This window comes from Haemaphysalis longicornis, unplaced genomic scaffold (assembly GCF_048455015.1).
Source record: "Haemaphysalis longicornis isolate Haplotype H1 unplaced genomic scaffold, Haemaphysalis longicornis Haplotype H1 scaffold_20, whole genome shotgun sequence".
Lineage (NCBI taxonomy): Eukaryota > Metazoa > Arthropoda > Arachnida > Ixodida > Ixodidae > Haemaphysalis > Haemaphysalis longicornis.
In genome coordinates this window covers 6,178,267-6,202,608 of record NW_027526296.1, presented here as the reverse complement: position 1 = coordinate 6,202,608, position 24,342 = coordinate 6,178,267, and the positions used below count along the sequence as shown (strand labels likewise).

Genomic DNA, 24,342 nt, shown 5'->3' with positions numbered 1-24,342 from the left:
GAGGTTTTGAGACAGCAGTGGGCCCAGACCAATGCAACTGATAAACCTGCTTGGACCTAAAAGTAAGGAATCGTTTATGAGGGCAATAGATAAGGTGATAGAAACCAAACAGATACCAGAAAACTGGCTAGAAAGTAGGGTGAATTTATATATAAAGGCAGACGAGACAAAGCCAGTATTGATTCATACAGACCCCTCACAGTAACGTCAGTAGTGTATAGATTCGTAATGCAGGCGATAAAATCAGAAATTCAAGCATGGATGGAAGAAAATGAAATACTTGGGGAACTGCATAATGGATTTAGACAAGACAGGCGACTGGATGACAATTTGTTCGTGATAACGCAATGCATTGAAATTGCGAAAGCACAGAATAGACCACTATGGATTACGTTCTTGGACATTAAAGGGGCATATGACAACGTAAACAGAGAACGGCTGTGGGGAATGTTGAAACTCCATGGATTAGATGACGAGTTGGTACAGTTCCTTATAGCAATCTATAAAGACAATAGAGTGCACCTTACTCGGGAAGGACAGAAATGAGCACAGCAGGTCAACATCTATCAGGGGACTGAAACAGGGATGCCCTTTGAGCCCGATACTGTTCATGCTTTACATGGCAGGATTAGAAAAGAAACTGGAAGAAAGTCAAGTAGGGTTTCGCCTAACACAGATGCTGCAAGGCGAAGTCTGTACAACAGCATATTCTGGGAATGTTATACGCAGACGACATCGTTCTTTTAGCTGATAACCAAACCGATATGCAGCGGCTAATAAATATTACCGGCCAGGAAGCCACCGACCTCGGTTTAAATTTCAGTGCAGAAAAGTCAGGAATAAAGGTTTTCAATGATGCTACTACTGACATAGTGTCTATCCAGCAAGGCGAATTACCTAGAGCGAAGGAATATAAATATTTGGGAGTGTCGATAAACGAAAGGGATAACTACTTAGGAACTCACGAGGAGAAACTTGAGCTTAAGGGAAAGCGAAACGCAGCTTTAATAAAGAATAGAGCTCTGTGGGGGTATAACAAATATGAGGTAGTAAGAGGAATGTGGAAAGGAGTAATGGTTCCGGGTCTCATGTTTGCGAATGCTGTACTCTGCGTAAAATCAGACGTCCTATCAGGCCTTGAAGTACACCAGAGAACGGTAGGACGTTTGGCCTTAGGCGCTCTTGGAAAAACAACTAACGAAGCAGTTCAGGGAGATATGGGCTGGGCGTCGTTCGAAGTTAGAGAAGCTCAGAGTGAAATATGCTTTGAGATGAGGTTGAGGGCAATGGAGCAACGAAGGTGGGCAGCTAAGGTTTTTAGGTACCTATACTTGAAAAGCGTGGACACGCAGTGGCTTGGAAGACTAGAAGGCTAACAAAGAAATATGGAAAGAACAGTGGAGAATCCAAAACAGCCAAGGTAACCAAAAAAGAGGCAAGGCAGATTGAAACGAATAAATAGAGGGAAAAAATGGAAGCTAAAACGTCGTTAGAGATGTACAGGGCTGAGAAGATGAACATCAGAAAGGAAAATATCTATGATAATTCCCAGGGCAGTGCTTTGCTTTTTGAGGCTAGAGCAGGTTGCCTGCGAACTAAGAGTTTTGTGGGGAAGTATTCAAAAAATGATGGGGTATGCGTCGTCTGCGGAAAAGAAACAGAAAGTATGCGGCACATAGTGTTAGAATGTGAGGGTATCCATCCAAATCTACATGAAGGGGATATTAGGCTTCAAGAAGCCCTGGGATTTAATGGTATCACAGGGGAAGTTAACTTCAAGGCTGTCGAGGGGACGAAAAGAAGTTTAGAATGCTGGTGGACGAAGGGCAGACAGGGGAATATTGCATAGGACAGTTACCATCTGTAACAGGGCAAAAAAAGTATTTCGTGCCTAATAAGCTTTAGTGCCTGCCCTAAGCAGCGCTAGTATTAAATCAAGAGTGTAAAACGTGGTTATATTAGTCCTTTTTCGTAAGATGACATGTCATCACCCAGCTTCAAAGGGGAAACCAAAAGCAATCATCATCATCACTCATAATCAGGGGGCAAGAATGTTGTACAGTTTGAGCCGCGAAGCCGGTGAGAGGAAGGTCAGCTGGAGGTTGATATTCCGGGAAATTCTTGGAGAGAAAGGATGCGTTGGTGTTTGTTGCCCCGCCGCACGGCCCACGAAAAGGTTTCAGAAACCCGGGAAGCAGAAGAGGCGGTGAGAGGAGTCCTTCTCAGAAGCTATCTTCAACCATCAAGTCAAAAGACAAGTTAGAGAAGGGAAGAGCGACTAACTCCAGGAAAAAAGGAACAAGAAGAAAGAAACAAGAACAAGGGAGGGAAAACCACACACACACAGAAAAGAAATGAATTACACCATTTCCTACGTAGGAACCCTGAGGGGTGCAAAGCCATGCAATCTGGATCAGCTACTCGCCGTTGGTGTTTCAAGGCGGCTTCTCGTTCTCGAAGCCAGGAATCCGCTGCTCGACGCTGCCGTTTACGTTCGGCGTCGCGAGCTCTCCTGTGTGCATTCATTCTTCGGAGGGGCTCGTTGTTCTGACAGTGTGCTGGCTGGCGCTAGTTGAAGGTTTGCCAGCCAGTTTTCTGACGGAATCGTTAGCGTCTATTTCCAGTCATCGGACGGCGCAGTACGAAGAATCAAATGAGCGCAGCGCAGACCGGGTTTATTTGCAGATCAGAAGGAGTGGAGAGATGAGCAGCGCGCATGCGCGTGATTAGACAGCTGGTTTGGAGAGGGAGACGAGGAGCAGTGCTCGTAGCACACAGGTGGTGTGGAGAGGAGGAGCAGCGCGCGCTAGCGCAGAGGTGGTGTGGAGAGGAGGAGGGAGAGAGCGGTAATATCACAGGTGGAGAGGAGTAGAGTTGTGGACGCCGGACGCCGGAAGACGGAGGGTCGACTAAGAGATGCTTTGCATCTAAAACAATAACCGTACAACTGAAACGCTACGTGTGGCCAACAGCAACATGCCTGGAACAGGCCTTTTCTGAAACTCAAAAACGAAAAGATAAAGTTAGAGGGACGTACACGCCACAAGACGAAGCGGAGCAAAAAAAAACAGGAAAAGATAAAATCAAAATGGAATTTAAGTGAAAAGATAGGAGGGATGCCTGCGATTACTACACTGGAAGGTAAGGGGTGAAAACAAAAGGAAAACGGGGACCACATAAGGAGCAGAGGGACGGGTCATATTTTTTGGGTAAGATATATGCAAGGCAGTGCCTAATGCTGTATTCCCTGTGACTATCCCAAGGATTCCAAGTTACCCCTAGACGCATTATTCTGCCAGGTTCCATGGAGTTGATATTGTGAATAAGAAAGTATTCTCGGTATTTTCTTTCACTGGGAGAGTTAAAATTTTACTGAAGTTTATACAACTTAAGGTCATCAAAATTGTGGCCTGGTTGGTTGAAAGGTAGTGCTACAGCTATAGAGTATTTGCTAAGAGTATCTGCCCGGTGACCGTTAAGACGTAGGCTCATAGGTTGACTCGTTTCGCCTGCATACTGTTTGTGGCACATTGAACATTCCAACATATACACCATGTGTGATGAAGTCCACGTAAAACTTGAAATAATGTTGTGAACATAATTACTGGCATTGCTTTTTACAATGCAGTCTGTCTGCATGTGCCTGCAGGTCTTGCATATGGAACGGGAGCAGCTGGCTATGCCTGGTTGCTTTGAAGGCCTTGTTTTTGGATGCACTAAGATATCTTTTAGATTTCTATTTCTCCGGCAGTTATCTCGTTGTGCTTCCGGGAACTTCTTTTTAAGTCGGTTGTTACTGGGTAAATGGGGTAGTATTTCCGCAGGATATGCTTTAGGTTTGGGAGGGCGTTTGAAAATTTAGCTATTATGGCAGGCGGCCTCGTGCTTTTGCTTTGTCGCTGTTTGTTGCGCATGTCATCATTTTTGAGAATAGAATTAGATGCACATTGGTACGCCTGATCGGGCGAGCTTTTGGGGTGGTTTCTACATATATATACAAAAACACATACATATATATATATATATATATATATATATATATATATATATATATATATATAACACAGAAGTAAGGGTTGGCAGTCGAGAAAACCTCGGAAAGCAAAGGGGAGGATGTGGTAGATCATTGAAACAGATTAAGAATTTGGAAAGAAAGAAAGAAAGTGAAGAAAAAATGCCCGCCAGGTGGGATCCGAACCCACGACCTCCAGAATACCGGTCTGGTGCGATAACCACTACGCTACCGGCGGGGCGATTTTCCCATTCACTTTCTGGGGTATTTATGTTAGGTATGTTTGTTTCCTGTGCTTGGGGGTGGTAGCCAGCGCCATTCGGACCCCGATTAGTCCGAATGGCGCTGGCTACCACCCCCAAGCACAGGAAACAAACATACCTCCGATTAGTCCGAATGGCGCTGGCTACCACCCCCAAGCACAGGAAACAAACATACCTAACATAAATACCCCAGAAAGTGAATGGGAAAATCGCCCCGCCGGTAGCGTAGTGGTTATCGCACCAGACCGGTATTCTGGAGGTCGTGGGTTCGGATCCCACCTGGCGGGCATTTTTTCTTCACTTTCTTTCTTTCTTTCCAAATTCTTAATCTGTTTCAATGATCTACCACATCCTCCCCTTTGCTTTCCGAGGTTTTCTCGACTGCCAACCCTTACTTCTGTGTTATTTTCAACGAGCCCCTCATTTCCTATTCTGATTCGCTATATATATATATATATATATATATATATATATATATATATATATATATATATATATATATATAGCAGCCTTGCATTTTCCCTGAAGAATTAAGTGAATGACAGCTGCATCTTACCGGTACTCACTTACGGGGCAGAAACTTGGAGGCTCACTCAGAGGCTTCAACCTAAATTGAGGATGACTCAGCGAGCAATGGAACGGAAGATGAAAAGTACAATATTAAGGGACAAAAAGAGAGTGGGGTGGGTAAGGGAACAAACGTATGTTTAGGATTTAGCGGTGGATATTAAGAAGAAAAAGATGTGGACAGGACATGTGATGCAGGGTAACGTGGGGGGGGTAACAGAGTGGATCCCTAGAGAAGGCAAGCGTTGCAGGAGCAGCAGAACGGTAGATGGGCGGAAGAGATCAAGAATTTTGCGGGGATAAATTGGTTGCAGTTTGCACAGGACCGGGGTAATTGGACAATAATGAGAGACGTCTTGCCCTGCAGTGGGCGATGAAACACAACATATTTGAGTGGAATCGACGTAACCGGCTGTCATATTCACCATAGTTCACTGAACCTTGGGCACATCGGCCACTCAGCTCCTTTCTGTAGGGCCGATGAATCAACCGATTTTTTGACGCCAGGCTTTATTCTTGACCTGGTTCGTTATATAGACTCACTAAACGTGGAAGCATTATTATTTCTTCAAGAAACGCCGTTGTTTCTCGCGGGATTTGTGTTTTATATAAAGGCGTAGGAATTTTAGACATCCTGATTCTGCATTGATACCCGACGACTGTAAAAATATCGAAGCTGTAAAAATAAATGATACGCTGTTTGGCTTGCTGAGAATACTAGGCCTGCTTTTTATTTTATGCCAATGCGAAAACAATTGATGAAAAGAAAAGCAAAATGGACTTTGTGGTAGTAACCAAAAAACGAAATCTGCGTGCATTATCAAATTTGGTAACCTTCATCCGACAGCCATCTGAAGCAGCGACTGGCTTCGAAAGCCAAGGCTGCCGCTGATTTCATGTACTACGTCAAAAGGACGGTAGTTTCCTAATAATATTAGAAGATTTGCTAACCCTACTTCTCTTTATGCACAGTAGCGACTTCTTACGCGAGCCGCACAGAGCCAAATACATTGTGGGACCATCAGCGGCAATTCCATCACTGTGACTGATTCGTTGAGGCGAAATATATGTCCTTTTGACAGATATGCGGAGGCAACATATCACTCGGATACGGCCTAACCATTCCGAGGCACCTACTACTGTATTTCATCAATGTTTTCGTCTAAAACGCTGCAACCTTCAGAGGGACGATGAGAGTTCCGGGCTTCAGTCAACAGAAGTCGATAACCCACATGATAGGGGTGGTTTATGGACAGTTAGTAGGAAAGCAAATATTCTTAACAGGTTGGTGGTGGCGCTGCGGTCGCCGAGGGGAACGGACGTTATTCTCATCGGCTCCCAATATTTTGCCCATTATTGCAGCGCTAATTTGCAGCTACCACGATATAATTAGTACCAGAAGGTGCGCGAAGGTACGGGGTACCGAAGCATACCAGTTTTGACCCGGTGGTACGTGATTTTCCCACTTTATGTGAACTTTTCTTCGTCGCAGCGCTGGCGTGCGGCTAAGCCTAGAGTAGGCTTACCACGAGTACGGGTCTTGCACCGACAGGAACGGCCGCTAGGCCTAACTCGGTGACGACCACGACCGAGATGGCGTCCGACATGGACGTGACCACGATAACTGAGACCACCCTGGCGTCAACGATAATCATCGAAAGCATCAACGGACGCACGTGCATCGAAGTAGAAGGAGAGGAAATTACACCCGAAGGAGCCGAGGGCTGGGTGACCTATGGCAAGCAAGTCAAGATCATCGCCGTCAACGACAATGGTGAGTCCGTCGCCATTACTGTTCAAACTAGATCCAAGACTCGAGCCAGCTTTGCTAAGAAAGTCTTGGCATCACTCACGAGAGTGGCCAGATTGCCGATAGATACGCCAAGGGAGTACACGAAGATTGTAATGCGACCACGTGGCGGCCTTAACGTGGCACGCACAGAGGCGTCTGTCATCACGGCGGCCGTCATGACGGCAGTTAGAGTTACGAAGGAAGACGCGAAGGCAGACACTATCTGCACTAATGCAGAACAAAATATCATTGTAGTGAGCACCAAAAATAAGGGGCGAGCCTTGCTATACTCTAAGGTCAAACCACTTAACATCGGAGGCAACATTCACAAAGTCAGCGCCTACCACACGGCATTGGATGGTACGGTGAAGGGTGTCATTCGAGGCCTTTCCAAAGACGACACTCAAGAAGAGATAACCGACAACATAGTGAAGCTATGCTACCTCCTAGAAGTGGAGCCGCACAGTATTGGTGACTCAACCACGGTCATCGTACTCTTTGTCAGACAGAGAGTACCCAACTACGTAAAATACGGCTCCATACTGATAACATGCGGGCTTTACCGCAAAAACTTTGATGCATGCAGAATATGCGGGAAGATAGGCCACAGACGCGACGGCACCAAAATTGCTTCGGCTGCGGAATCGCCAACCCCAGCGACGGCCACGAAAGCGAGTGCAAACTCAGGTGCAAGCTTTGCGGAGGACAGCACCCAACCTGCGAGAACGCTTGCAACAATGGGTACATGACGCCATATGTTGTAAAGAAGAGACAATGGGAGCGCAAGAAGGAAGCTCAGCAACCACAACCGGATCCGAAAAGTTTCCCGCCACTGCTAGTGCCCCCTCTCCAAACTCCCGGCAGGGAGTCGCGACAGCTCTCCAATAGCCGCCAGGGGGCCAGCAGGCAGAGAGACCGCAGCATCAGCCACCGACGGCCGTCGCGTTCAATGAACGAGTCGCATGGGTGGACGCAGTGAAAGCCAACGCGCCAACAAAAGGACAACCGCCGAAGTCAACTACGGCCAATGAAGAGACCGCAATAATGAAGGGACTAAAAGAAGATCGCCGCGAAAGACGCGACCATGAAAGAAATCAACGATACGCTTACGACACTCCTCAAGATGCAACAACAAGAGCAGATGCAGCCAAAACTGCAAACACGGGAGCTGACACCGGAGGCGACTCAAAACAAGATGACTACGGACGAGCCGGAGGCCAAAAAGGACCCACGTACCATACGTTCGGAGCCGGCGCCAAAACGCCGTGCCATCGAAGGCGCCAAGGAAAGAATATTCCAAAAAAACAAAGTTCACCAACGCCTTGAAAAGCACCAGGAACGATCGCCTGGAGGCAGCTAGCCACACGACCGACGAACATCTCACTTCACTCGAGCAGACTGTACATCAGCTTAAAGCAAACGTCCATATCACGATAAAGAACCTCATGACCCAGATGCAAGAGCAACTCACGGCGCACATCCAAGCGCAAATGAAGAATGTAGAAGCAAGAATACAAGAAATGGAAGCACAAATCGTCGCCAAACAGCAAGAATCATGGAGGGGACAACACACACAACAGTAGGAACCGCTTTACTAGTGAAAGACCTTTTGGTCTGGCACTGCAACTGCAACGGCTTTACCCATGAGAGGGCAGTGTTGCTTCAACATTTACAACAAATCACCAGACGACCGGACGTCATCATGATTCAAGAGACACTCAGCGAAGAAATACCAAAGATCCCGAGCTACCGGTAGAACGACAGTCCACCGAGCAAGAGGGAAACCTCCAAAGGCAAGCGCAGAGCCATCTGCCCCTTTTTCAGGTAGGGGATTATCTTCATCGAGCACGAGCTCCTCGGCAGGAGTGTCATCGAAGACTGCGCGGTGGAAATCATCACGGGGAAGAAAAAAAGAGAGCACCTACCTGGTGAACGTCTATAGCAACCCAGCCCACGGCCAGCAGAAATTCAAGGCACTACTCCACAAAGCAAGCAGACTCGCTGGCGCTGACGCGCTAGTGGTATGCGGCCACTTCAGCGCCCCAAACCGCGAGTGGTGATACATTACCACAAAGGTCAAGGGCAGAGACCTCTTCCAAGACGCCATCGACCTGGGGCTGCACCTCATCACAGACTCGGCATTTCCCAGCAGGACGGGCACGTCGGTTGCACGAGATACAAACTCGGAACTCACTTTCTTAAGAATAGACAGGGAGTCCGGGGCCATACAGTGAAGAAATACGACCCACGACCTCGGAAGCGACCACTATATTGTGGATCTTGTCGTGCCATTGGACGACCACGCAGTATCCGCCCAACGGACACAGACTCACGGACTGGAACGTCTTTCGACAGACAGTACCGGCAGAATCGCAACTCATCACAGACATAGACCAATGCATGACCAGCATCGTCGACACAACACCCGCAGCTACCCAAGAAATCACAACGGATGAACACATCGGCAGAGTGGACAGCCACCTCGCCCACCTATTCGAGGAGAAACAGCCAATCCAAAAACGCTGGCGGCAGCGCCGCGCCAATAGAAGTCTGAGGAAGCAGATCGCTGAGCTCAATCGGCAAATCGAAAGGCACTGCAAAGTGCTTTGCGCCGAACAGTGGAACGAGGTGTGTAACAAGGCGGACGGCCAACTACACAACGGGCGAACGTGGCATCTACTACGGCACCTCCTCGATGAGACGAAGACGAAGAGATACCAGCACAACCTCTCCCCGACCATGCACAAAGCGATCCGTGAGTTTAGAGAAGACGAGGTCAAGCGGCGCCTCGACGCTAAGTACCTACCCGACTACCAGGGGCAACCAAAATGAAACACTTGACCGAGACATCGAGATGTGGTAAGTCAAAGCCGCCCTACAAGACCTCAACAGCAGATCGGCTGCACGGCCGGATCGGGTGACGAACAAAGTGCTCAGGAGTCTCAACGACGCAACTATCGAATCGCTCTCGGCTTATTGCAACAAGTGCTGGTGAGAAGGCAAACTGCCCAGGCAATGGAAGGCAAAGAAAACGATTCTCATACCCAACTCTGGCAAGCCACCCAATATAGACAATCTCCGACCGATTTCCCTCACCTCCTGCATGGGCAAGGTAATTGAACACGTTCTCATAAACCGCTACCAAAGCAACTTGCAAGAATCGGAGATCTACCCGAACTCCATCATCGGATTCAGAAACAAGTTGGGCACCCAGGTAGCCATAATTTTACTGAACAATGAAATCGTCGATGACACAACTGAAACCAAGTAAACAGAGCGATACTCGCCCTAGATCAGCAGAGTGCTTTTGACAAGATCTGGTACTGCACCATACTGGCCCAGGTATCCCGCCTCAACATGGGAAAACGCACTTACGCATACATCAAGGACTTCCTCATGGACCGCACCACCTCGATCTGCGCAGGGTACCTACAACTAGACGAGAAAAGGCTCGGCAGCTTGGGCACCCCACACGGGTCAGTGATCCCTCCCCTCCTCTTCCATCTCGTCGTGATAAGAGTAGCCAGAAGCCTAGAGAACATAGACGGACTCCGACATACTATATAAGCGGACGATGTAACGCTATGGGTCCTCGGGGGCAGCGATGGTCACATCGAGACAACACTACAAACGGCAATCGATGCCATCGAAGCTCAATTGAGCGGAACTGGTCTTGTATGCTTAGCGGTCAAATCAGAGCTTCTCGTAATCATGCCAAAGGGAGCCGAGCAGAAGCGCAAGAACATACCACCAGACCCGAACGACCCACTATTACAATCACAACTGCAGGGAACCACGTAATCCCGGAGGTCAAGAAGATCCGAGTATTCGGGATCCTCATTGAACGCAACTGAGTCAATGGGGAAACGGTCACCAAACTCACCGGCAAAGCGGCCGCCGCAATATGACTTATCAAGAGGACATCCAGGCGAAGGGCGGGAATGAAGGAAGCCAGCCTGCTTCGACTCGTCCAGTCTTTCGTAGTCAGCCATATATCGTACGTCACCGCCTTCCACAACTGGAGGACATGAGAGCGTAATAAGTTAGATGCCCTAATACGCAAGACCTATAAGGCTGCTATTGGCCTCCTTAGCAGCACGAGCAAGACAGCCTTCGCGGCACTCGGCGTACACAACACACTGGATGAGATAGCAGAAGCGCACAGGACGGCTCAACTCAAACGTCTCTCTACAACCCGAACGGGCAGACACATATTGCAAGACCTTGGCCTTTGAATGCCCTCGGCCACATACGACAGCGACGCACCCATCCCGGACAGTATCACTAGGAATCTCACGGTTTGCCCCCACCCACGGAACATGAATCCTGAGTACAACAAGGAACGCAGGCTCGCGCGGACAAAAACCCTTGTGGACCTCTACGCCAGAGATCACGGCGCGGTATACGTCCACGTGGTCAATACTCTGACAAGAGAAGCAACACATACGCAGCAATGGTCGTTAACGCGCCAACGGGAGTGACCCCAACCGCAGCGAGCGTCCGTACCCTAGACGCGCACCGGGCAGAAGAGGTAGCCATAGCCATGGGCATGTCCGACCCCAGCTGCACCACAGTTCTGTGCAACTCGCGGACAGCGCTGAGAAACTAAGCCAAGGGACGTGTGGGCAGTGAGGCTGCGCGGATATTGCGAAAAAGCTGAAGCCGTCGGACGCGACAGCGCAGTGGTGATTAAGTGCTTTCCGGCCCACATGGGCAGTTCAGTGTCGAACCGTGGATACGCGAACCACAACGAGACGGCCAATACGGTCGCCCGCAGACTTAACAACCACGCGGCCGCACCCTTGACCGACTCGGAGTGTGACCCGCAGTGCAGTGCTAAAAAGAAGATGACCACCTACAACAAAATCGTGAAATGGTACCGCCTGAACAGACAGACTATTCCCCCGCCCCACCTGGGCCTGTCCCGGAATCAGGCCGTGCTATACAGACAATTGCAAACGGGGTCCCTATTACCCCAGTGCTAGCGAAACAGCGAAACAGCCCGAGCGTGTACGAAGACGACCTATGTAGACTGTGCGCTAAGGCGCGAGCCACTGCGGCTCACATCTTCTGGGACTGCAGCACTAACCCTCGTGAAGCCAACGAGGTGACGAAGATCCCTCCGTAGCTAGAAGCGGCCACGAGGTGCTACGATCCAAACATACAACGTCAGGCCGTCCAGCAGGTCTCGGCAGCCCTGAAACGACAGCGACCGAACGAAACCGCGGACAAGAGACGCGGCCCCCCGGAAAAGAGGTGGCGGCCCTCTCGAGTCCCAGGGAGTAGCGAGGACGCTCGACCTCTGGGAGCAGGAAGGCGAGATTAACGTACAGGCCGCGTTGGAGTAGCATTTCCCTCTGTGCGTGGAAAAAGTGCTTACTTCTGCGGGCAACTCGATAAAGTTTTACCCTCTCTCCCTCTCTCTAAGAGATTGGTGCCAGAAAGGCTGCAGCAGGGCGAGTGCTGATTGTCGTTTACACGTTTTTGGCATAAACCTTGCGAACCTTTTTGGTCCACTGAAAACATATTTCAGAAGAGAAATTGGCGCAGAATTTCACAAGTCCGGTATTCTTTGCCTGTATAGTGCTAGAAAAATATCAAAGTCGTTATATTTTTCAGCATGTTACGCATCGCCCTGGTTATGTTCCCAGCCGGTTGAGCATGTAGCATTTGGTTCAAGTTAACGCTTCGTTTTATAAATGTATTTACCTCCAACATCATGCTTTCTATTCGGTTTCGAGCAACTACAGTTAAAAAAGCTAACTCCTGCTACTGGAATTAATACAAATAAAGCATATAAAATGTCAGCTAGGTAGACCTATCTTGAGACAATCAAAAAGTTCACTTTTTGTAAGATTACCTGGGGTATACACACTTACACTTTGCTGCATCAATTCACTCCGCATTAGTTTGAGTTTTAACAGAACACGGATATTTTACGTCTCCTAATGTAATTGGCATGACGTTTTTAGCTGTTTAATCATTCACTGAAAAACAATGTTCCTACCCGGCTTTGAAGGCTTCTGGTCGAAATCTAAAAAACGTGGTGTACACTGCTCCTGGCAGGAAGTTTGTGGGGAAAAAGACTTCATACTTTGATCCATCAGCGCCGAGTCCGTTCTGTAAAGATTAAAAGCATCATTTAGGAGTTAATGTTGCTGCTGAAGCTCACCATCAGAGAATACTTTTGCCCGTGCACGCTCACAAAAAAGTGCTTTATTTTTTTGCGCAGTCCCAAAATAGGTGTGAAATGTCTGAACGCATTTTGCACCACCAAAAAAGTTCACTCTACACGGCAATAATAAATTTCCTCGACATTTTCCCCACATTCTAAATGTCGCATTTACCTGCAATATATAAAACTTCATATTGTAATCATGGCCTGGATGGTCGAAATACCCCGCAACTGTTACAGGGAAGATATAAATGCATCTGTTCATTGGCTAATAAGTGGTGAGCCCATACGTGGACCAGTTTTTCTGATGTACTTACATGACACAAAAACTATCATCTCATGCATATTGTGCTGAAAAGTGCAAGCAAAGCTCGCCATAATTTTTGTGAACGTTATCGATCTTTGCTAAAAGCAATGCAGTTCGTCTCGCAGAACTAAAAGACTGCAGGTTTTGCGTCTGAAACCACCAGGAGGGTATTTGAGTGGTTCTGAGGAGCAAAACTGTCCCACGTTAGAGTATACCTATTTAATTCTTACTTGTATAGTAGGTGGTCTTTGGCCATAGAAAGATGTTTATATTCTACATTTATCGCTATAATAATTTCACGTAGCCAAAGACGAGGCAGCTGTCGTTAAGTCAAATCAGGTTTTTATGAGCGAACTTCAGCTCCCCTAACTACTCAAAAAATATACAGTGGGCGAAGCAGCAGTCAATAAAATGGCATGTGCAGGGGAGTGTCGGCGAATCGAATGCCGCGGCGTCTGCTCCGCGGGCATTTATCTTACGGTGTGGGTGTTTCAGGAACTGTCGAAGTACATCGAGAACACTGTAGATAAAAGAAGACTATGAAGATAAAAGAAGAATGCCTTCCACTTGCGTTCGGATGATTTTCCCGCTTGTGTAAAAACACGCTTTACGGCAACCCCCCAATGTCGATCCACAGCGGAAATGACGAGATAAAGCACAATAGCAAGAGGACACACGAAGCACTTCGTGTGTCCTCTTGCTATTGTCTTTTGTCTCGTCATTTGCGCTGTGGTTCAACATGCATCACCAACACGCCGAAGTTTTTACGATGTTATCCGCAGACGTTGCTGCGTTTAGTTTTTCCTGCGTGGTATTTGGGACCTCCAAAGCGTGTAGCCTGCGTTGCTTTCACGGATTGGCAATCGGTAGGGGTTGGGCGAACGCGAACGGTTGAAGCGCACTCGATATCGGTTCGCGTTGGGCAGGTGTTCTTCGATCTCAGTAGGGCACTGACCTGGTCGCAGGTGTGGTGCATCGACGGAGACTTCTCGCAAACCGAGCCTCTTGAAGGGGCAGCGACGGGAGATGTTGTCGGCCTCTCTGCCGGGTTAGCACAGCGGATGATGATCGGGCGTTCGCTGCATGTCGATCTTCCTTGGAGAGGAGGGTTGCACCGCAGGTGGTCAGGCCGGTGACACGGGACGACGGTACGGACCCTGGCGACCATACGGCGCACTTGGGTGGGGTCGACGAACAGCAGCCGCAGAAGCCTTGGCTTGTGGCTCGCGGGGGCTTCTGGAGTCGTTAAAGTTCCCTGCGCTACCGGCACTTCTTCCCTAATGGCCTCGGTAAAGGAAATAACTTGAGGTTGCGGCGGCGTTGCAAGAAGTTTCCGGAGCTGTTTCCTCAGAAGTTTCCTCATTACGGCGCGGAAAGACTGGCGTAGGCCATCTGTCGCAATCCGCGCGCTGTCCAAATAGATCGCAGTGCCCACGCGAACAATGTGTCGCGAGCCTTCTCAATTGTGCCGGCTTCGGAGACGAATTCTGTGATGTTTTTGGGCAGTTTGTGGACACGTTCAGCAAACAGTTCATCCTCCGCACCCCGCATTAAGAAGCCTAACTTCTTTTCTTCCGCCATACAAGAGTCAGCACGTCTGAAAAACCGTTTCCTTTCTTCGGTGAACACAACACGGCTTCGGTTAGGGTGCTGCTGTGTCCGCGTCTGCAACATGACTTCAGCTCGCTCTTTTCACACAACCGTGTGAACGTCTTTAAAATTCGTTTCAAGACTCAAGGGAGCTCTCATGGGTTTCAAACCAAATCCGTGCTGAATTTACGATGTAGAAGAGCAATTGCCTGAATGTGTCCGCGTCGTCCCATCAATTAAACGGCCTCACCCATTCGACTTGCTCGAACTAGTCTTTGGGATCCTCCGAAGGTGACACATAGAATGATCGGGGCTGCTAGAGTGGCTGAAGAACGACAGCAGTATTGCAAGCTCGGGTCATGGTGCCTGCGTTTATCACGGTGGTTTTAGCGACGTTTCTTTGTTCACATTATCCGGGAGTGATCCAAACTCTGGCTGAAGGCCTTGCTGTCGGCGGCTGATATGAAGTGGGATTGCTTGACGGCATGACGAGGGCTTAGGGTGGATGTACCCAGCAGGTCCTCCATATGTCACGTATGCAAAGAAGACGAAGCGGTCTTGAAGACAAAATACGTTTGTTAAACGCACTTGTGCGCGCCGTAACAACGCAAAAAATACGCAGGCGGCAAAGTAGCAGTCAAGAAAGTGATGCTCGCAGGCGAGTGTTGGGGAATGGAATGCCTCGGCGTCTTTGTAGGTGTTTCTCGAACCTTCGAGTTACATTGAGAACACGGTAAATAAAAGAAGACGGTTGCAGCCTAGTGGTGCTAGGGCGAAACAGTGTCCGTATCAAATGACATAATTGGTGCGGCTTAAAAAAAGACAAAAATTGAACATGCCCTTTACTCTGTACAAAAATTACACAGTCGAGGTGCAACTGGTCGGTAAGAACAAAAACATTAACAAACAAAGCAAGTGCATGGTTCGTGGCAATGAGGCTTTGCTTCTGGGAATACTAGTGTACTGTTGTTGAGCAATTTACTGCAATAATTCCCGACTAGGATCCCTTCCGTCAATGCCCATGGGTCACCTCTCGAAGAAGTGAAAGGCATACTTATCGAATGGGCCTTCCCGGGACATTCTCTATAACCTCTTGTTGCAACAAATTAAAACCCATGTAATCACTCTAACTGCACTTATTGCATTAAAGTGCAAATCAGGGACCTTGCGGAGTACTGCAGAAGAAAGCAACAAGGCACGTTAATTCTGCGCCCCTGAGCCTTACCACAGTGCCTTTCCTCCTCAAAAAATCTTTCTTTTCTTGATGGCCCAGAGGTTTACATATTGACACCCCTTCTGCCGAGATTTGATGTCTTTCTGGTTGTGGTTTCGTACAGTACTTTTTACCTCCGTACCCTGTCTGCTTTAAAATTGATCTTTCTTCGGCTGTTGAACTTTACAGGTATGCTGCTGTATGTCATAATTAAATTGCTGTGGTAATTGCGGTGGCTAGACTTTCCCAAGCACTATCTCCAATACTGGCATTCCAGAATGACTGACTAGATGTCACGATAATTCAATACCAAACCCTAACACGCTTCGCTCCTGATTGCAACTTTTTCCAAACCTACCACCCCTCTATATCTTTCTGGCTTTCCAATTAGGCATGCTCCGTCTTCTCAAGCTACATCCCAACCGATAAATCAACCTTCTATGACACAATGTCTCTATTACCTTACTGTATACTTTTCACTTCTTTCTGAAACCACGATTCTCCAGTCTTCAGCATTGTCGGAACACGGGGTCTGAACTGTCAGCCCATGCCACGTACATTGCCCTGTCGTGGTGCAACCTTGAGAGCTGCCTTGTTAATACGACTCCTTTCTCTCTCTCCCTCTCTCCTTTCTTTTTTTTGTTGTTGTAACAGGCATAGCCCGACTGCAAGCATACTCTCCGTTTCCGAAACATCTTCTGCTCCTTCTCACATTTTTCTGCAAATCTGTATAAGAATTGTGTTCCAAATGCCTCTGACAGCAAAATTATGTAGGTGTACTCTGATGAAGGCAAGTACCGTTGCCGCTACGTGAGTAAACCTTCTTTGCTATTGTTCTTGCTGGGCTTTATTAGCATGTGTTCTGAGCGTGTTAACAGGGGCTGGTTGTACCAGAGGCCAAGCTAGCTCGGGATTCCACACGCAGGTCTCAAAGCAAGAGCGTTCTCGATTTGGCTGCTCCGACGACTTCGCTTTGCACATAGTCCTAGTGGGGGATTGACGCCACTTGAAAGTCAGCCTCGGTCTCAGTTGAGCACACACCTCTTTGGCCACACGGGTAAGCCTTCTAACGGCTAATATTCCTGTTAAAATTACACCCCGTCGAAAAACGATCCATCTTTGGCGACTCAAGGCGAGGCGAGGACGAGCGGGTCGTTATACGTAATAAGGCGTTGAACTTGGACTGTCTCGCGGCCACGGAGATGACGATCGGTATGACTGACCGGCTCAACGACGTAATTAACCGGTAAAGTTTGCCTGACGACTCGGTAATGCAATCGTATTTAGCTCGTAGTGGGCTCGAAAGCCGGAGTTATTGGTCGGTGTCCAAAGGAGGTAAACCTGAAGCGTTGTGATGGGACTTCTGACGTCTTTGGTCTGCGGTCGTGAACGATCTCGCCAGTTGGCGGCACTCTTCTGCATGCTTGGTGAGTTCTGAGACACGTGCACACTCAGACGCATCCGGGTGGCATGGCAGTATAGTGTCCAATGCACACGATAGCTTACGTCCGCATAATAAAAATAACGGGGAGAAGCCTGTGGTTGTCTGCGTCACCGTAGTGTAGGTGTAAGTGACGAAAGGCAGGACTAAATCCCAGTGAGACTGGTAAGGAGAAACGTAAATTGAAATCATGTCGCCTGGTTTACGGTTGAAGCGCTCAGTACGTCCATTAGTTTGCGGGTGGTAGGAGGAGCTCTTATTATTAACGACTCGGCATTCGGTCAGCAGCGCCTCAACAACGTCCGACAAAAATATGCGTCCCCTGTCACCTTATCATTCTCTCGGCGCTCCATGGCTACGTATAATACGTTGAACGACAAACGATGCGACGGCGCGGGTGGTGACAGTTGGCAGTGCGGCTGTTTCTGTACACCTCGTGAGGTGGTCATCCGTGACGATACACCCATCGGTGGCCTGCAGCCGTGGTGATGATTGGGGCATATATGTCGATGCCGACACGGTTAAAAGGCGAGCCGGACGTCGTAGTGGCTGCAGCGGGCCGGTTGGGTGTTGAGGGGTATCTTGCGACGCTGGCAATTTGCAAGCGAGCGGGTGTTCTTTGTTACAAACATCTACATTTTACACCAGTAATAGCGCACACGCAAGTGCTGGTACATTTTGAGCACCCCAGCGTGAGCGCACGTTGCGTCAGCGTGGTAGTGGGAGCAGAAATCAGAGCGCAGATGTGTAGGGATGACGAGTAACCACTTCAGGTGCTGAGATGAGTAGTTGTGGCAGTAAAGAAGGTCTTCGCGAAGAGCGAAGTGAGAAGCCTGGCGGCGCAGTGGGTGAGAGGTTGCAACTGTTGACGGACTCGACAAATATTGACGGACAGAGGCGATCCATGCATCTTTACGCTGTTTCGCAGTGATGTCAAAAGAGTCTAGGGACGCCACGGCACTATCTGGCGTATATGAACTCTCATCGTCTCACCCCGCGGGTGATCTGGAGAGGGCATCAACATCCGTGTGTCTGCGTCTGGACCCGTATACGACTGGAATGTCGCGCTCCTGCAGGCGAAGAGCCCAACAACCGAATCTGCCGGAAGGGTCGTTAAGTGAAGCCAGCCAGTAGCGGGCGTGTGGTTCGTGACGACGCTGAATGGACGACCGTAGAGATAAGGGCGAAACTTGCTGATTGCACAAACGATCGCCAAATATTCTCTGTTACAGAATTATTCCGTTCCGCCTTCGTGACAGTGCAGATGGCGTATGCGACGACGTATTAGTGGAAGCCAGCTTTCCGCTGAGCGAGCACGGCGCCAAGACCGGCACCACTCGCGTCAGTGTGCACTTCTGTAGCTGCAAACGGGTCAACATGGGGCAGTATTGGGGACGCCGTAAGCAGGCGCCGCATAGCCACAAATGCGGGGTCACAAGCAGCGACCACATGAGTCGTTCATTGTTTGCGATGAGGAGCTACGTAAAAGGTGCGATAATGGTGGCATAAGTTCGGACGAGTCGGCGAAAATACCAACACAATCCAATAACACTTCGGAGGTCTTTCAGAGTGGCCGGTTTTGGAAACTCTTCCCCTGCACGAAGCTTGTCCGGATCTGGAACGGTGCCATATTTCGACACAACATGCCCAAAATTGTTTGCTTGTGAGCAGCAAAGCGGCGTTTCTTCAGATTCAGAGTCACGCCGGCTGACGTGAAGCAGGTCAATACTTGCTTAAGCCACACAAAGTGCGTGTCAAAATCTGATGGAAACAACAATGTCATCCAAATAACAAAGACAGGTTTTCCTCTTAAGGCCCCGTAAAACGTTATTAGGCATTCGTTCGAAAGTAGCTGGCGCATTACAAAGCCAGAAAGGCGTCGCGTTATATTCATAAAGACCGTCAGATGTAACGAACGCTATTTTTGAGCAATCGGCATCAGCCATGGGCACTTGCCAGTAACCAGACCGGAGGTCCAAGGAGGAAAAAACTCGGCACTCTGTAGGTAGTCAAGAGCATCGTAGATACGTGGGAGCGGATAAACATCCTTGCGTGTAATCCCATTCACGCGACGTTAATCCACGCAGAACCTGATCGGCCCATCTTTTTTTGAGACTAGAACCCCAGGAGAGGCCCAACGGGGTGGTAGAGGGTCGGATGACGTTACTCGTGAGCATAATCGACACTTTCTCGTCGATCACGCGGTGCTCCCCAGGTGACGAGCGGTATCGTCTCTGCCACAGTGGAGCGTGGAAGCCGGTTCCTACTTCACGTGAAACGGCCGATGTGCGTCCCAGGGTGGTTTTCACGCAATAAAATTAGTCACGAAAACTCTGGAGGAGGGCGATGAGCTGGTAGCGTTGCTCCGAGCTAAAGCATTTGTCGACAGACTGCAGTAACACATCCGGGCTTGACGCACACGCAGGAGAAAGTGTGTGCTAACAGAGAGGAGCGATGGTGCATCGGGTACAGCGTTCATGTGAGAACGATCAACGGCTTCCACGCAACCTAGACGTTCCCCGTGGAACAAGGTAGTCGGGCAAGAAGATGGGTTACAGATGACGATTAAGCAGCAACCTGACTGTACATCGATGACAACAGAGGGTAAAGGCCGACATCTGTGCGAGAGGAAGGACCGGGGAAGTGTGAAAACCACAGTCGTGTCGTCCACATGCACAAAACAGGCACTATGATGGAAGATCTCGGGGAAATGTCTATATCTACGAAAACAGTTAACTTGGTCGACAGCTTGTCCGGCGGCGCCTTGTAGAACGGAAGAAGTTCAACTTGCAAACGTGCGCAAACGAGTTAGGTGTGATGTTTCAGTAGCAAGTCCCAGCCATGGGTGATGTCGTGGGAACATAATTTGAGGACAATGAATTCGATGACGTATGTGACGCCTTGGATGAGACCTGAGCGGCACACGTGGCCAAAAATTTATTCTCTTGCGCGCTGGCAGTCTCAAGGTTGAGGTCAGAGACAGGTGTCGCAACTTTACGTAATGAGCGGCATAGACGTTCACTCAACACTGAAACAGTGGTGCCAGTATCAATAGGCGCGAGGGTGGCGACACCTTAAACAGTGAAGTCTATAACATTGGCAGATGAGAGAGGAGGACTTTGGAATTCGGACGGGGCTGCAGTTGTTACCTCGGGAACTGCAGCGGTTAGTTTACCTCAGCCGTCGGATTCTGGCGAGGACACATGAGGGACGGCAAATGGCGACGCGGAGAAGAGAACGAGGAGCGACGGTTTGAAAAGGGCGGATGGTGTGCAGACGACGAATTCGGGGCCTGGCACAAGTCTTCACAAGGGTAGTACCGTTGTGGTTCGTAAGCAGGCACTCGATGGACGTCGCTAGTAGGCGGTGGCGGACGACCGCACAACCTAGCGAGGTGTCCCTGCATACACTACGCGTAACAGATAGGGTGGTTGTGGGGTGTGCGCCAAGGGTTCAGCGGTTGGAGAGGTAGCCGAGGGTAAGGCGTCGCCCGCTGGTCCCTCACATACTGGCACGCTTGGAAAGCACCGGGCTGCAGTTCCGGACCACTGAAGCGTAACTTAAGGGGAGCGATCCAGGAATGGGGTGGGGCGCCGCGATTGTCACTGGTGGTGCGATGGGCGCTGCCACTGAAGTTTCGAGGGGCACTGTCACTTCGGGTTTGAAGGGGGCGCCACTGGTGGTACGATGGGCACTACCATGGAGGCCAGCAAAGCTGTAGGTTGGCGAACTGCCGGAAGCGCCTCGGCGACTTGCTCCCGGATTACGTGGCGTACAGTTGAAGGCAGCGAAGACGAAGACACAGGCTCATGAGCACTGAGAAGCAGAGCTAGCTGTCGAGTGATTTCTGCACGCACGAACACCTCCATTCGCGGCAGAAGGGAAGAAAGGTCATGAGGGACCGTGAGCGATTAAAGGCATTCCTGTGAGCATCCTTCATTGGGCGACGTGCGCTGGCAAGTAACGACACGCTGCTTGCGCAGTTAATGAGAGCTCAGGCACCATGCATTGATTTCGTCCACAGTCTGTGGCTTCTGGCTTAGCCGCATCTGATAGGTAAACTGTTCTATTCCTTTGAGAACATATCTGATTTTGTCGCTCTCTGCCATCGCAGGGTTCACTCGCTTGCAAAGTTCTGAAAGGTCTTCGATGTAACTCGTGTCACCTTCATTGCCCTGTTAGGCTTGGACGCGTGGGCGTTGTTTGCGCAAAACTTGCGTACAGCCGGGAGACAAAGCGCTGCTAGCAACCTCATCTTAAAGCCGACAAAGTTTGCATCTCGCGTTCATTGTTATAAAACCATGGCTCAGCCTATTTATCGATGGGGAAAACGACGTTGTGGAGTTTGGCAACGTCATCCGAGAGGTTGTGGGTGCTCACCATTTCGTAGGTTGTAAGCCAATCCTCCACACCGATGTCGTCGCTGCCGGTGAAGCTTGGGGGGGGAGAGGTGTTGGCGCAGTGACCCGGAGCATATGACGCGCGCAGGCTGCGGCGAGGTGATTTCGTGTTCTATTTCTCGCGAGATGGCAGAGAGCACTCGCTTGCTTTCCCGTTCCAGAACAGGGACCGTGCAAAGACAACGACCACTTCCAAAATTTAATGGGGTTTATTAGCAGGCGTCTAGAGTGTGGTAACAGGGGCTGGTTCTACAAGAGACCAAGCTACCTCGGCAGACCACACGAAGGCCTCGCACCATGAGCGTTCTCGATGGAGCTGCTCCGATGTATGAGCTTCTCACATAGACCTAGTGACGCCCCTTGAAAGTCAGCCGCGGTCTCAGTTGAGCACACACCCATTTGGCCGCACTGGAGCGCCTTCTAACGGCCAGTATCTCAGTTACAAGATATATATATATATATATATATATATATATATATATATATATATATATATATATATATCAAGGTTGCAGTCGTCATTGCCAGTGCTATTCGGCTTTTTTTTTTTCGAAATATGTAATAGGGCCGAATGACGTGTGCTTGTCACGTTTCTTTGATTCATTGATAAATAAGCGAAAATATAAGTCGAGAAAAAATCCGCCGTTTTCCGGGAGCGGGACTCGAACCCACATCTCCGCATAACCGGTGCGGTGCGTTAACCAATTACGCTATCCCCACAGCGGCTTCTCTCTCGACTTTAAAGCGGGGGTTTATATTTACAAGAGCTCTGAGGCCGGTCAACTAGCGCCGCCCCTCGACTACCGCGGGAGACGTAGAACGTCTTCTTTCCCAGCGGCCGCCACGTAGAACGTGGTCGGAGGTCGGGGTTAGCAATTGGCATATCCGAACTGCTGGAGCCAGTGCCTCGTAATGCATGTAGCAGAACAGAGAGATACGGGACGAGGGACTCGGTAAAGATACATATCAAGGTTGCAGTCGTCATTGCCAGTGCTATTCGGCTTTTTTTTTTTCGAAATATATAATAGGGCCGAATGACGTGTGCTTGTCACGTTTCTTTGATTCATTGATAAATAAGCGAAAATATAAGTCGAGAAAAAATCCGCCGTTTTCCGGGAGCGGGACTCGAACCCACATCTCCGCATAACCGGTGCGGTGCGTTAACCAATTACGCTATCCCCACAGCGGCTTCTCTCTCGACTTTAAAGCGGGGGTTTATATTTACAAGAGCTCTGAGGCCGGTCAACTAGCGCCGCCCCTCGACTACCGCGGGAGACGTAGAACGTCTTCTTTCCCAGCGGCCGCCACGTAGAACGTGGTCGGAGGTCGGGGTTAGCAATTGGCATATCCGAACTGCTGGAGCCAGTGCCTCGTAATGCATGTAGCAGAACAGAGAGATACGGGACGAGGGACTCGGTAAAGATACATATCAAGGTTGCAGTCGTCATTGCCAGTGCTATTCGGCTTTTTTTTTCGAAATATATAATAGGGCCGAATGACGTGTGCTTGTCACGTTTCTTTGATTCATTGATAAATAAGCGAAAATATAAGTCGAGAAAAAATCCGCCGTTTTCCGGGAACGGGACTCGAACCCACATCTCCGCATAACCGGTGCGGTGCGTTAGCCAATTACGCTATCCCCACAGCGGCTTCTCTCTCGACTTTAAAGCGGGGGTTTATATTTACAAGAGCTCTGAGGCCGGTCAACTAGCGCCGCCCCTCGACTACCGCGGGAGACGTAGAACGTCTTCTTTCCCAGCGGCCGCCACGTAGAACGTGGTCGGAGGTCGGGGTTAGCAATTGGCATATCCGAACTGCTGGAGCCAGTGCCTCGTAATGCATGTAGCAGAACAGAGAGATACGGGACGAGGGACTCGGTAAAGATACATATCAAGGTTGCAGTCGTCATTGCCAGTGCTATTCGGCTTTTTTTTTTCGAAATATATAATAGGGCCGAATGACGTGTGCTTGTCACGTTTCTTTGATTCATTGATAAATAAGCGAAAATATAAGTCGAGAAAAAATCCACCGTTTTCCGGGAGCGGGACTCGAACCCACATCTCCGCATAACCGGTGCGGTGCGTTAACCAATTACGCTATCCCCACAGCGGCTTCTCTCTCGACTTTAAAGCGGGGGTTTATATTTACAAGAGCTCTGAGGCCGGTCAACTAGCGCCGCCCCTCGACTACCGCGGGAGACGTAGAACGTCTTCTTTCCCAGCGGCCGCCACGTAGAACGTGGTCGGAGGTCGGGGTTAGCAATTGGCATATCCGAACTGCTGGAGCCAGTGCCTCGTAATGCATGTAGCAGAACAGAGAGATACGGGACGAGGGACTCGGTAAAGATACATATCAAGGTTGCAGTCGTCATTGCCAGTGCTATTCGGCTTTTTTTTTTTTTCGAAATATATAATAGGGCCGAATGACGTGTGCTTGTCACGTTTCTTTGATTCATTGATAAATAAGCGAAAATATAAGTCGAGAAAAAATCCGCCGTTTTCCGGGAGCGGGACTCGAACCCACATCTCCGCATAACCGGTGCGGTGCGTTAACCAATTACGCTATCCCCACAGCGGCTTCTC

At 49.3% G+C, this 24,342-nt stretch overlaps 1 pseudogene; it reads left to right on the top strand.

Annotated features, from left to right (window-relative positions):
* The first annotated feature begins 6,435 nt into the window (after positions 1-6,435).
* On the top strand, positions 6,436-8,217 carry LOC144172376 (uncharacterized; annotated as a pseudogene).
* The last annotated feature ends 16,125 nt before the right edge of the window (positions 8,218-24,342 follow it).